The following is a 14,360-nucleotide window of genomic DNA, read 5'->3' on the forward strand; positions in this document are numbered from 1 at the left end:
CGGGAGGCTGGGGTAGGCTCCTTTGGGGGTCCGGGATTGTGTCACAGACGGGAGCCAAAGGGGTGAGGACAGAGGGACCCCCACTCTTTCCGAAGTTTTTCCCCTGCTCTTTCCTTTTCGCCTTCGGGGGCCGAGGAGCGCGTTTCTCTAGGTGTTCAGGTTTGAGAGAAATCCACGATCGTGCAGACAGTCTGATTTTTAAGGGCTCGACTGTTGATACCTGGGGTGGCCGAGGCCCAGAGAAGGCAATCGCTTAGCTCAGGTTGCACAGCGCTATGAGGCTTTTTCTGGTTCCCCAGTGTTCGACGTGGTCTCGCCGAGGCTTGGCCTGGCTTTAAAAGGCGGAGGGGCGAGGGACGTCCAGGTCCGCCCTTCTCCTGGGGAGCTGGAGTCTGGGAGTGGGTGTGGCGCCGAGAGCATTTGCTTCTTTCTCCAGCCAGGGAGGCTGGATGTACGGTTTGGGCATCTTCCAGAACGAACCGAACTAATGACAAGGGAAGAGGAACTGGCTTCCCAAGCAGTATCCCCCGCCCCAAAGTTTTCCTCCGGGTGTAGGGTGGGTGGGCGGAAGGAGGAAGCGGGTCAGGGGAAGGTGGGGCCAGCAGTTCTCTCCTAGCCCCGGAGTCGCGGTTCAGAATGCGTGTTTGGATGCGGCATGGGTGAGTGTGTCTTTAAATCCGAGCCCCCCGCCCTCTTGGCGGCTGGGGCGGGGGCTCAGGCTGCGGGGCGGTGGCGGGAGCCGTGATTGGCGGTCCGGCCGGGCCCGCCCCTCGGCATTGGGGGCGCGGGTCCCCGAGCGGCGTGCTGGGCTTGGGTACGCAGCTCCGTAGCCCGCGAGCGCGGGCTCCTGCGCTGGTTGCCTTGCTTCGTCGCGCCCGGCCTGCTCGCCTCCAGAGCCGCCGCTGCCCACGGATGGGCTGGGGAAGTTGGGAGGAGCGAGCCGGAGCCCGCGCTGGGCGAGTCCCGCCGCAGCCTGAATCAGCGCCCGCAGTCTGGGTGCAGCGTGCCGACTGCAGGAGCGCGGATGCTCCCTGGAGCCACGGGCTGGCAGGTACCGATGCGTCCAGACCCGGGACTGGCGAAAGGGAAGTGCAGATCCGGGAGTCCTCTGCCCCTCTTCCCCACCCCACAGCCCTTCGCCCAGCCGGGGCCGCTCCGACCACCCACTCCCTATCCTCGCGAGCGCACAGGGAGAGAAGTTCTGGGCCTCCACTCAAACCCTCACGGGATAGGTGTCTGGGAGAGACGCGGGACATCACGTATTAAACAGTGAGGAGTTATTGGGTCGTTTGTTTGTCGCGCTCCGGGCTACCCTCTTACGCTGAGGTAGACATGGGCTGGCGGCCCCTGATGCGGGCTTCCTGTGCAGTTGCGGGGAGGGAAGCTGTCTTATGATCCACATTTGGGGTCTCCCTGGGCTCAACTTTAGGAGGCTTGAGGCCCATGGAAGCGGTAGAGTCCAGAGGCCCCAGCGGGCACAAGCTTTGATTCTGGGCCCCTCTGGCCTGCTCCCTCTGTAGGCCTGGGTTTCCCTGGAGAGCCCCCTTTTTATCTTAGGAGGTTTTTCCTGAAGGAGCAGTCACCTGTCAGAGAGCAGAGTGTATTCTGTGGGAGACCTGCTGCACCGGGCTGGATAAAGTGGCCAGGATGGTTGGAACATGCTCTTATATCTTGGGGAGTCAGAGATGGAAGAAAGCCGAGCTTCTGGGATTCTTTACATTCCCAGCCAGAGGTCCAGGCACCAACTGCTTGGCTTTTATGCAGAGCAACCAGACCCAATAACCAAGCGCCTCTTAAATGCAAGGCACTGGGCTCTGCCTGGGAGGATGGCTGTGGTGAAAGGCGCTGGAGGGTTCTGTCTTCTGGTGGCTCAGCCCCACGGGGGGAAGACACTCAGAAAGTTTGCTGATACAGGGTTTCCAAACCAGTCCAGGCTAGTAATAATAGTGGAAATGCCAAGAGGCTACCCATGATTAATTGCTAAACAAGTGACGTAGGTTACGATGTGGGGAGAGGGGCTGGGACCCAGCTTTCATGCAATTATGCAAATATGTTTAAAATGTTCTGGCTCCATACCTATCCTTCCTGATTACCCTGCTCTTAATGAAGACCTCTCACCACCTCCAGGGACAGGGAACAGCAGGAGAGCTCACGAAATTTTCCTGCATCTATGTGCCCCCAGCCCCACTCTAGGGTGTTTTTTTCCTTCCTGCTGGTAGATTTCTGAAGAAACCCATTAGGTTTCTGGGGACAGGCTGAGCACAGGACTCTTCCAGCTGCCCTGGGGCCTCTGAGGTTTGGGGTCTAGATCCAACTTTAAAGGAGGCCAGCAGGGAGGAAGTCCTCACTTCCTTTCTGAAGGACTTCTTTGGCTGGGGGCTGAGGATGAGGTTGGGAAGCTGAAGGTCCTGAACCAGACAGTGTTTCCTGTGAGTGCAGACAGGCATCCTCTAGTTCTCTGGCCATCGATGGTGAAGTTGGGTGTTGGAAGTGGGTGGGCTGGGCAGGGCTGGTTTGAGGTGGGTGGTACCTGGGGCAGTACTGACTTCACCCCTGAGGTTCTGCTGTGTCTGGGGCTCTGCCTCCTCCTCCATCATGCCTGACAGGTTTCTGCTTTTCTGGAACACTTTGTGGAGGTGGCAATGTGCTTGTGCCCGTAGCCTTGGGCGGCTCTTCTGGGAGTGGGAGTTGCTGAGCTCACCCCGAAGCCCTTGGCTAGCACTGTGAGCACTTGGGTGAACATACCCACCCACCTCCAAACAGGTGGCACACACAGGGTCAACCGGGCACAGGTGGGGGATGCTGGTATGGGCAGAGACATGGGTAGAGACATGTGCGAACTCGGGTTTACAGTGCATGAGCAGAGATGGCGGAACTGAATAGGGACATGATGAAGACAGACAAAAAGACAGTGGAGGTAGGCAAGATGTGTGCAGGGGCGGACGACATGAACACAGAAATGTGGCCCATACATGGGCCGCAGACACCATACAGGCAGATCTACACCTTCATGGGGATTTGAACCTCCCCTTGTGGGAGCCAGATGTAAATGGGCCGACGTATGGCCTACAGACTTGGATGTGAGCTGGCATTCACCAGCTCAAGACATGGAAATGGCTTGAGTACCTGGGCAGATATGGAGTTGGCTGTGGGCTCCCCAGGGACACATATATCTGCTGAGTCACCTGACAGTTGAGGCCACGACATGGACAGAGGTGGGTACCACGATGTAGTCTGAGGCGTGCGCCGCTCAGTTATCCCAGTGACTCTGTGTGGCAGCACTGCCCGGAAGTGGTTCTGTTTGGGGTGATGGTACAGGTGCTCTGTGGTGTGGCTTTATTTCTAGACTGCCCACGTTGGGGTTTGAAGACCCTAAGGGGCTCAGAATTCTGTTTCGCCTTGAGAGTCATTTGACCTTCCCAGTCTCTAAGCTCCAGCAGGGGCTCCTTGAACCTTTGTCTCATCTTCCCTGAGTCTCCAGAAGTTTCCTGAAGCAAGACCATGTGACTTCTGTAAGAGAGGAATCTGGCTGGGGACTCTTTCTGAGCCCAAGCCTGACGGTCTCTGGGAGGGAAGGGACCATCCGTTTGGGGAGAGAAAGAGTAGCCATGTTGTGGGGTCTTTGATGAGACCATTGTTCTCTGGTGTGGACTGCTTCTCCCCCAAACTCTGGGCTTGGGCAGGGAAGGGGTCATCTGTCCTCTGCCCAACCTGGAGACTGGGAGCCAGCCCGGAGTCTAGATATGGCTTGACACTAAATCACTATATGACCCCGGGCAAATTTTTTAATGTCTTAACCAACTCACTTAAAATGAAACTCCTCTTCCTTAAAATAGAGCCAGTAACCCCTAACCCTTGGGGGTGTTATGAGGGTTAAATGGCAGATAATCTGTGGAAAGCATGTGGCCTAGGGTTTGGTACAGAGTGAGCACTCTTTCAGTGGAGCTTTGATCACGAGCCTGTCACCAGGGCGCCACAGAGTTGCTCCAGCAGCCAGGTGCCTGGTCCTGGGAAGGCTGGGCAGGCAGGCACCTCTCATTTAAAAGCTGTGGAGTGTTTTGTTCACACTCCTGCCCACCAGCCACTCCTTAGCCCTGTGAGACCTCCATGCAGGGTCAGGAAATGGGAGGCAGGGCATATGGAAGCTTGGGCCTGCCGCCTGCTGGGCCTCTGGGAGGGGAGCCAGTGGTTTGCTAAGAATAGCCCCAAATCATGGCTCTGCCTCCCAGTGGGCAGCCATGTACCTCCCTGCTCTGGGGCCAAGGCACTTGCAGATGGGCCTTTTAAATTTCCTGTAACTGGCACTCCGAAGGGGATAGGTCCGGGAGCAGCAGGCTCAGTCTGGGAGAAGGTGCTGCTCTTCCTGGGCCTTTGGCTGGTACCTGGGGAAAGAGAAACTTCCTCTTCCACTCAGAGTTTGTCTTGACGACTACTCTCCCCCGCTTAATCTTCCTAGCCCCCCAAAGGATTAGCAGTGATTAAGAATACTGGCTCTGGAACCACATCATTAGAGTCTCAATTTCAGCTCTTCCCCTCACTAGCTGTGTGCCCCTGGGAAACTCACTTAACCTCTCTGTGCCTGATTTCCCTGTGTAACTGGGTTAATGATAGCAACTCCCGTACAAGAATGTCTCAAGGATGAAAGGAGGTAGTGTGTGGAGAGCCCTTGTGGTATCATGTGGCTCAAAGTAAGTGCTCAGCAAACATGAGATGCTGCCGTTGCTACCATTCTCTCAGCAGAGGGAGAGACCTGGGAGGCCAGAGAGGCCAGGGTGCTTGACCAGTCCCTCATGGTGGGAAGACGCCAGGAAGCTTTTGATTCAGGGGTTCAGTATGAGGTGCAGGGGACCAGAGGTGAGTGAAACCCGGCTTCTGCCACGTGAGAGAGGCAAATACGTACATTATACCAAACCCTACTGGTACATTCTGGAGGGAGAGAATGGCTTACCTGAAGGTGGCGTGACACTTCAGGTGAGCTTTGAAGGATGGCCAAGAGTTTGCAAGGGTGAGCGAAGTCTTCCCAAGCAGAAAGAGTAGCCTGTACCAAGATGTGACAGCTTGGTGTATTTAGGGGACATGAGCAGGTACGTGGATCTGGGGAAGAGTCCCACCCTCTGTACTCCTGGCTTGTTAGGAAAGACCCAGCCTCTGGAGCCCTTCATTTTCAAGCTGGGGCTCCAGACTGCTTCCGCCCCAGGATCAGTTATTTGTCTATTTTTGTTGTTAATTAAGACACCCATGGGTTAATAGATCCTCCTTCCCTTCCTTTCAATGAACTGAAGCCTCTGAAAACTCCTAAACCTCTACTAAGGAGTGAATGTATAATAGTGGAATTTCTGGACCTCAGAAATTGTTTTATATATTTCCTATACCTGATATGTGGACTGGCTTTAGCTACGAGGGGTCCCCCCATTTGGGATGGGGTGCCCTATGAGAGAGACATGGGTCATCTGTGGTTACCTACCTGCCCATGGCAGGCAGTAGGGAGCATCTGGGAACTGGGAGTGCCGCCGATGACCTTGCTGGCTCCCAGGGAGCTAGGGCTTTCAGAAATTCCAGGAGAAGGGAGGGTGTGGTGCTCGGAGGGCTGTGGGTCCACTGCTGGGCTTCCCGCCCTCGCCCATGAGAAATGGCCCCATTGCCCAGAGGCTGGGTACCCTCAGATGACCTTGGATTTTGCTAGCCTTTGCAGCCTGCTGAGCCTCAGGGCCTGCCTGTCTGCAGGTTTGTGGCCTCTGTCCCCGCCCTCCCCAGAGTGGAGGACAGGGACACTTGGGTGTTTTGAAGATTCTGTTTTGAAGATTCTGTTTAGAAAGCACAGAGGGAATTTCTCCTCCCCATTTCCTTTTCCTGGAATTGTAGACCCCATGAAAAAGTTAACCCCTCTCCTGCTGGTCACAGAGTGGCTGGTGGACATGTCCCCTTTGACTACTGGTGGTTACTGAGTCCTTCCTACTGGGGCCCCTGAGGTTGGTGCTGACCTCTTAACTCTCCGGTGGCAGCCCTCCGTCAGAGCCCCAGGGCCCTGTTGGCAGGGCCTAGAAGATCTCCGTTCTGGACCTGGGACCTCTCCCTACCTGCATCCTTGCCTGGTGATGCTTTATCTTTAGTTTGACCACCTTCTTAATGGGTGCTCCTCCCTGCACCCAACATAGCCCTTTCTGTTGATGGAGCTCATGGACTTTGGGAATTCTGTACAGGTGCTGCTTTGCTGGCTCACTCCAAGGCCTGTTAGGAAGCTCTGGTTTCCAAATGCCCCAGAGAGAAGGGCCCTCTGTAGAGACCGGGCCCCAGAATTGCAGAGCCCTTGGGGGAGGTACAGGGCAGTTCTGTCCACTGGGGTCTGAACCAGGCTGAGGCACAAGTAGGCGAGCCCTGGGCTGGCGTTGAGTGCTTCCTTTGAGCCCAGTTTTCTCATCTGCCAAATTGGTGTAATAATTTTTTTCCTTGTCTTTAAAAATTTTTAAAAATCAAGGGGACATCCACTTGACATAAAATTAACCATTTTCTAGTGCACAATTCAGTGGCATCGAGTACATTCACAACGTTGTGTGACCACTGCCTCTGTCAGTTTCCAGAACGTTTTCTTTACCCTAGAGGGAAACCCGAACCCATTAAGTAGTTACTCCCCATTCCCTCCTCTACCTTACTTTTAAAAAAAAGTTTTAGTGAGATACATACCAAAAATTCTAAGTGTACAGCTGGATGAGTGTTGGTAAATGTCATGTACTTACAGCCACCACCTCAAGTCTGAGAACACTTCTATCACCTCAGGCGCCACTCCCACCCCTGGTCCCAGACCCATTTATGTCCTTTCTGTGGTTTTGTTTCTTCTGGATTTGCACATAAATGGACTCATATTTCACTTACATATGGCTTCTTTACTCAACATGATTTCTTGAGATGTGTCCATGTTGCTGCATATTTCAGCAGTGAAAAGTCCCTTTTCATTGCTGAGTAGTATTCCCGTGTGTGGAGGGAGCACAGCTTATTTATCAAGTTCCCAGATGATGGACATCCACTCTGCTATCGAAAATGTTTTCAATTAAAAAACAGTATAAGGCAGTTATCTTTATGAAAGATTCAAGTAGTAGCTTCATAGAGAGTAAAATGGAAAAAGTCCCCATTCTCCTCCCGTACTACCTCTCTCTTCTCTTAGGTAACACTGTTGGCATTTGCTGAGTATCCTTTCGTCTTTTTTTTTCTCGTGCCTCTATATGACTTTGTGTACTTTCTGCTTTGGGCACATAAATGGGATCACATTTGGTCCATGGCTCTGGGACCAGCTTTTTCACTTAGCCATTGGTCCTGGGAACTGCCACTGGAGTGCTGAGCACATTCTGGGAACCATCCCTCTGAGCTGAGGGCTGGGAGATGGGGTGTGTCCACTTTTCCCTGGCTCCGAGCTATTGCTCAGCGAAGCTTTAGGAAGACAGAAGGTTTTCTAGAGGTGGTCAGTTCAGAGCAGATCACTGGAGGAGGAAGGCTTTGGAATAAAAGGGATCAGTCTGTCCTAGGGGCAGATGAGCTGACGTGCATTCTCACCCAGCTGCTAGCAGCAGGGGCTTCCTCTTCCTGTCTCTGTGAAGTATCTCTGGAAGGAATAGGCCCAAGGAGGGGGGCCATTCGTTAGGTTGACAAAAGATGGACCCTTGAGGACTCCCTTCTTGGTGCAGTGGAGCTGCCCCTTGCAGAGGCAGACTCTTCTAGGTGGCTGCTTGGGGTCTCACTGATAGGACCCTGTCTTGAAGGGCAGGCTTTGCCCAGTGCGTGTGGGTGGAGGGTGAGGATGTCTCCAGCCTCCTAAGGAAGTGGCTGTCTCTGCTCAGATTTGCATTCTCCTGGCTCTACCTTGATCCTAGCTAGTTGGGTCATGAATCTGTGTTCCTGAGGTCTGAATCTGTATTGTCATACTCCTTTCCCTGTACTACCATCGATGTAGAAATGATTCACAATCTCTGCATACTAACTAACATTGGTCGTTTTCATCATCTTTAAGTTTTTTTCTGGTTTAGTAATTCAAAATCTTGTCATACCGCTGTTGTATGAAGTGAGTTCCAGGAGACAGGAATCCTTTGTACGGTGTTCCAGGAAAGCCACCTGCTCACCCCGGATGGGCTTCTCTGCTGAGTTAGGGTATACTTAGACTCCTTCTGGAGCACTTGGGGATGGTTAAGGGGAGGGAGAGGAGGCTGGACCTGGGAGGGAAGCTATCAATAGGTAGAGTTGTTGATTTCCCTGTGATTTCTCTAGCTTAGTTAGTGCTGTTCAAACTTGGGTAACATGTCGACCCTCCCCCTTTTAAAAATAGCTTTATTGAGCTATAATGCAACATAAGATCCACCTTCTTAACAAATGCTGTACAATTCACCCATTTAAAGCATACAATTCAGTAGCTTTTAGCATATTCACAGAGTTGTGCATCTATCATTGCAGTCTAATTTTATAACGTTTTTATCAACTGCAAAAGATTCCCACTCCCAGCCCACTAATCCACTTTCTGTCTCTATAGATTTGCTTCTTCTGGACATTTCATATAAATGGAATCATACCGTATGTTTGATTCCAGTGGGGATTTTTTTTTTTTTTGGACTTCCTTTTAAAGGAAGAAAAAGCTTCATTTATTCATTTATTTTAGGTTTTCTTATTGAAATATAACCTAAAGGTGTACAAATGTTAAACTAGATAAAATGCCTTAGTCTTATATAGTTTTTATATAACTTTAAAACAAACATGAAATACTAATAAAACCAGAAAGCCAACCCATTTCAAATGAATCATGTTAATTTATTGTAAAGATGTAAATAGCAACTAAATTGCCAATGTTTGGTTGATAGTAGCAAGCTGTGCCCTTTGGCCTCTTCTGTTTCCCCGTCTCTGTCACTTGAGCCTACTGTACAGAGTGACATCAATATTATTGGGCTGGTTGGATAGTTTTGGGGGTAATTCTGATTATTCACATTTGAGCCCAAACTCCCACTGAATAATCCCAAAGTGTCTGTTTTAGAAGTATATCATCTGATACCTGGAAAACTGGCTTGTTCAATTGAAGATAAGTCTTGAAAATGGCATTATTAGAATCTGTATATAGTGGCTCTTAAACCCACTTCTTGTGTGAATCAGGAATTTGGCATGAACAGATATGGACTTTGCTCAATTCACACAGATACTCTCAATGTGAACATGGTCCCAACTGCTACGAGCCTGGGCCTTGGAGTTGGGTACAGCCGGTTTGCATGGGCTGTGGGGTGGCTCCATTCTCTACCCTCTTCGATTTGAACCACAGCCTTTGTGCTGTGTTCGGATGATGTCATTTGGCCTTCAGGGTGAAGGGATTGGATTGTAAACACAAGAGTAGACTTGAGCTCCAAACTGCATGGCAGTGCATCATTCAGATGACCTAGGGTTTGTTCTCATCACTTTTTTAAAAAAATTGAAGTGGAATTCACATAACATAAATTTAACTATTTTAAAGTGTTCAATTCAGTGGTATTCAGTACATTCACAATATTGGGTAAACAACCATCACCTCTATCTAATTCCAAAACATTAAAATTTTTTATTTTTTTTATAAGAATACTTAACATGGGATCCACCGTCTTAACAATTTTTAAGTGTGCAATAGATGATTGTTGACTAGGGACAATGTTTTTCAGCAGATCTCTAGAACTTATTCTTCTTGCTTAACTGAAACTTTACGTTTGTTGATTAGTAACTTCCCATTACCCCTTCTCTCAGCTTCTGGCAGCCACTACTCCCACTTTTAGTCTGCATGAATTTGACTGTTTTAGATTCCTCATATAAATGCAATATTGCAGTATTTGTCTTATTGACTGTTTTAGATTCCTTATATAAATGCAATATTGCAGTATTTGTGACCAGCTTATTTCACTTAGCATAATGTCCTCAAGATTCATCCATGTTGTAGCATATCACATTATTTCTTTCTTTCATAAGATGGAATAATATTCCATTGTGTGTGTGTGTATACCCACACACATTTTCTTTCTCCATCATCAGTGGGCATTATAGGGTTGCCTCCACCTCTTGGCCGTTGTGAATAGGGCTGCAGCAAACATGGGTGTGCTAATACCTTCTTGAGAGCCTGGCTTCAATTCTTTTGGATTATACCCTGAAGTATGATCGTTGGATCATATGGTAATTCTAGTTTAAATTTTTTGAGGAATCTCTGTTTTCTATAATGGCTGCACTATTTTACAGTCTTGCCAATAGCGTGTAAGGGTTCCAGTTTCTCTACATCGTTGCCTTTTTATTTTTATTTTTACGATAATAGCTGTGACAGGCAGGAGGTAATATCACTTTGTAGTTTTGATTTGCATTTCCTTGGTTAGTGATGTTGAACCTAGAAAATATTTTCACTACCTCAGAAGGAAACCCTGTATCCATTTAGGTGTCACTCCCGACACCCCCCCCATCCCCACCCCCACGTTTCCCAGCTCCTATTAACCACTGATCTGCATTCTCTGGATTTACCTGTTCTGGATATTTCATATAAAAGGAATTATGCAATACGTGACTTTTTGTGTCTGGCTTCTTTTTCTCGGAATAATGTTATCAAGTTCATCTATCTACATTGTGGCATGTGGCAGTGCTTCATTCCTTTTTATAGCTGAATAATAATCTGTTGTGTGGATATGTACTACATTTTGTGTATCTGTTTATCAATTGATGGAAATTTGGATTGTTTCTACCCTTTGGTTATTGTGAATAGTGCTGCTGTGAATGTGAGCGTGCAAGTATTTATTTGGATCCTTTTTTTCAATTCTCTCCGGTATGTACCTAGGAATGGAATTGCTGGGTCATATGGTAATCTTATGTTTAACTTTTCAGTTTGTTATTCTTCAGTTAGATAGTGACGATGGTTGCATGACATTGCAGATATACTTAATGCCACTGAATTGTATACTTTCAAAGGCCGAATTTTATGGTATGTGAATTAAATCCCAATTAATAATAATAATAAAAGAGCTCATGGATCCCAAAGCAGGTATCCATGGAGTCTATATTAAGTCATATTCTCAGTTCTGGAAAACTCAGAGCTCTGTATTCCCTTTTGGGATCTGGCAGAATTCCTGGGTGAAGGGGACGCTGGGACCCAGCTCCATGATCTTGTTTGGGGTGGTAGGTGGGAGCTATAGGAACCAAATGGGCCAGCTGGCTGCCTTTCCCACCTACCTGCTTAGCTCATTCTGGTCCTTTCTGGCTTCTAAATGAGAGGTACTCATTGTAGATCTCAGTTCCCTCAGCTACCCCACCTGTGAAGTGGGCCTGTGAGCAGCCAACCTTGGCTGTGGCCCAGGCTCTGTGGTCAGCGGAGCCTGTAGCGGGTCAAACGTGATACACTGCCGTCCCCTCTGGATCCACTTTTCTCTCTCTGTTTCATATTGTTTTCCACAGTGACCCACACAGGCCTCAGGACCGGCTCCCCGTCTTTGCAGGTCTCCAGGGCCTGCTGCTTCCTTCTGAGATCGCGGCTGGTGCAGAGACCATGGCTTTCCTGTCTGTCCATTCAGTCCTCGTGACGCACTTGCTTCCTGCTCAGTCTGTTCCTTCTCAGTCAGTGGCAACTCTTCTAGTTGTGCAGGCCAAACACCTAAGTTGTCCATGGTTCTTGTTTCTCTCTCACGCCTCAGAAATGACATGCCAGCAAGTCGTTTGGCTTCACCTTCAGAGTGAGTGGATCTAGGATGAGCCCCTTTTCCTTACCTTCTCTGCACTGCTGGCCTAGGCCTCCACATCACTTGTACTAGGGTAGTAGACTCCTAACAGGTCTGTTGGCTTCGGCTCTCATTCCCTGACAGACTCTTCTAACACAGAAGCCAAGGTGACATTATACAAGTCAGATCAAGGCACTTTTCTCTGCCACAAGCCCCCCAGTGGCTCCTCATTTATTCGCAGCATCCTTACCATGGCCTCTAGGACACCCTCATCTAATGCCAGTCCCCTTACTTACTTTGTTTCACACAAATAGGTTGCCTTATGGCTCCTTCAACACACTGGCATTGCTCCGCCTCATGGTCTTTGTACAGGCTGTCCCCTTGACCTCGATGCTTTTATTCCAGAGAGCCACATAGCTTGCCATGTCACTTCCTTCAGGTCTTTACTCATATACGAGGCCTCCTTTGGAAACTCTGTCTAAAATGTCATGCCTCATCTCCATAATAACCCTCTTCTTATCACTTATCACCTCCTGATACACTCTATGTTTGACTAATTTATATAGTTTATTGCCGCGCCTCCAGCTAGGATGTACGAGGCAGGAATTTTTATTCTGTATTGTCAGCTCCTAGAACAATGCCTCACACATAATAGGTGCCCCAGAAACATTTGTGGAATGATTGCATGAAGAAGAATGAATTAGCTCATTTTATAGTTGAGGATACTGAATCTCAGAAAGGTTGCCTTGAACCTAGCCTCTTGACTCCCAGCCCAGTGCTCTTTTGCTGAGCTATATTTTCACCTCCTTCTTCTATATCTAGGACTGCCATGCTAAACCTGTGGGTTTGAGCCTCCAGAGCTCCTCTTGGGGAGTTCCCCTCATTAGGCTGGTGATTATGGAATTGGCAGTTACCTCCTGGCATTTGTACAGAACTAATGGTAAGAGCTTGCACCCATTTGTTAAGTGCTTACTCTATGCTAGATACAGGGCTCAATAGGTTAGATGGATTTATTTCTTATTTAAACCTCACAGCATCCTGAGGAGGAGGAACTGTCATTTCCCCCACTCTACAGACAAGGAAGTGGAGAGATTTCATATGAGCAAAATGAAAAAGATTGATTACTTCTCGAATCAGTGAGAATGTGGGCAAACTGGCCCTCTTAAGCTATTATGATTTCTGTGTGAAACGTTACAACCTTTTGGAAAAGTAACTTGGCAATGTCTACTCTAGCAGCGGTCCCCAACCCCCAGGCTGTAGACCAATACTGGTCTATAGAGTGTTAGGAACCGGGCTGCACTGCAGAAGGTGAGCGGCGGACCAGCAAGCGAAGCTTCATCTGTATTTGCAGCCGCTCCCCAGCGCTAGCATCACCACATCAGGTCCACCTCAGATCATCAGGCATTAGATTCTCATAGGAGCACCGGTCCCTGGTGCCATAAAGGCTGGGGACTGCTGTACTATAGTTTTTAAAAGGCGCATACCTTTTTAGCTGAGAGCCTGGCTTCAGTTAGTCCACATTTTGGTAGCCTGTCCAAAGAAGTAAAACTATTAGCATGTAAGGCCACGTGCACAAGGATTTCGGGATTTGGGGGCAGTGCACTGGAGACCACACCATCTCCTTTTAGTGCCATGTTCTTCCCCACGTAGGGCATTTGCATGTTCTGTTCCCTCTGCTTTTTCACATGGCCAAAACCTTCTTGTTCTTTGCTATCAGCATAGGCCTTCTGTGATTATCATATCTAAAATAGATCCTTTTCCTACTTTCCTCATTTTTTTATCGTCTCAGCTCCTTGTAGCCCACATTACAATGTACACAATGTATTACTATTGTATTTCTTGTTGACTCTTCTACCTCTCTTTTTCTCCGTCTTGTTGGGATGCCTGTTCCATGAAGGGCCAGTACTATGCCTGTCTGGTTGACATGGTTGATACTTAGTAGCTATTTATTGAAGGAGTAATGATATAATAAAATGACATGGCACCATTAAATAGAGTTGGAGTTATATGTATCAACTGGGAAGGGTGTTTATATTTTCTCCTTAAGGGAAAAAAGCCTGTTGTAGAAGCAGGCTTAAGAGGTGAGCTTGGACGGGGATGGGAGGGGAATAAACTTTTTCTTTATACATCTTTGACTTGTGACAGCAAGTACAGATTACTTTTGTGATAAGAAAATCTAGTCAACAACAGTAAAATACCAAAACAGGAAAAAATGTATCCAGTTAGAGGAAGTATCAGGATTTGAACACTGGTCCTTCTGATTCCCAACCCACATTCTTACCCACTATCCACTCCTTTCTGTGGCTTTTTTCTATACAGCCTCACTGCTGCCCTCGGAGGAGGACAAAATATGTTATTAGCTATTTGTATTTTGTTTTATAAATTGAGATATAATTTACAGACAGTAAATCAAGACATAGATGAACTTTTAAAGACGAATCACCTGTGTGACCCCTACCCAGATGAAGATATAGAACATTTACAGCGTCCCGGAAGGTCCCCTTTGGCCCCTTCCCAGTCAGTTATCCAACCCTCCTACACTCTCAAGTGGCCATGCTTCTGAGTGACTTCCCAAAGATTAGTCTTGCTTGTTCTTGGACTTCACGTAAATGGAACCATACGGTATGAGTTGTTTTCAGTCTGGCTTCTTCTGGCTTCTTTTTTTCAACATAAACTCTGTAA

General features: G+C 48.4%; 1 protein-coding gene across 5 annotated transcripts in view; it reads left to right on the forward strand.

Moving 5' to 3' along the window:
* The first annotated feature begins 563 nt into the window (after nucleotides 1-563).
* The window catches only part of PALD1 (phosphatase domain containing paladin 1), a 76,089-nt gene continuing 62,292 nt past the window's right edge, over nucleotides 564-14,360 (forward strand). The window contains exon 1 of one of the 5 annotated variants that reach the window (XM_039872028.1): nucleotides 564-659. The gene's annotated coding sequence lies outside the window, so the exon portion shown is untranslated. Of the gene's footprint in view, nucleotides 660-733; nucleotides 1,052-14,360 lie in introns of those variants that run through there. The other 4 variants (XM_039872030.1, XM_039872027.1, XM_039872031.1 and 1 more) reach the window with 4 other exon arrangements.

This window comes from Pteropus medius, unplaced genomic scaffold, assembly GCF_902729225.1.
Source record: "Pteropus medius unplaced genomic scaffold, Ma_sr-lr_union100, whole genome shotgun sequence".
NCBI lineage: Eukaryota > Metazoa > Chordata > Mammalia > Chiroptera > Pteropodidae > Pteropus > Pteropus medius.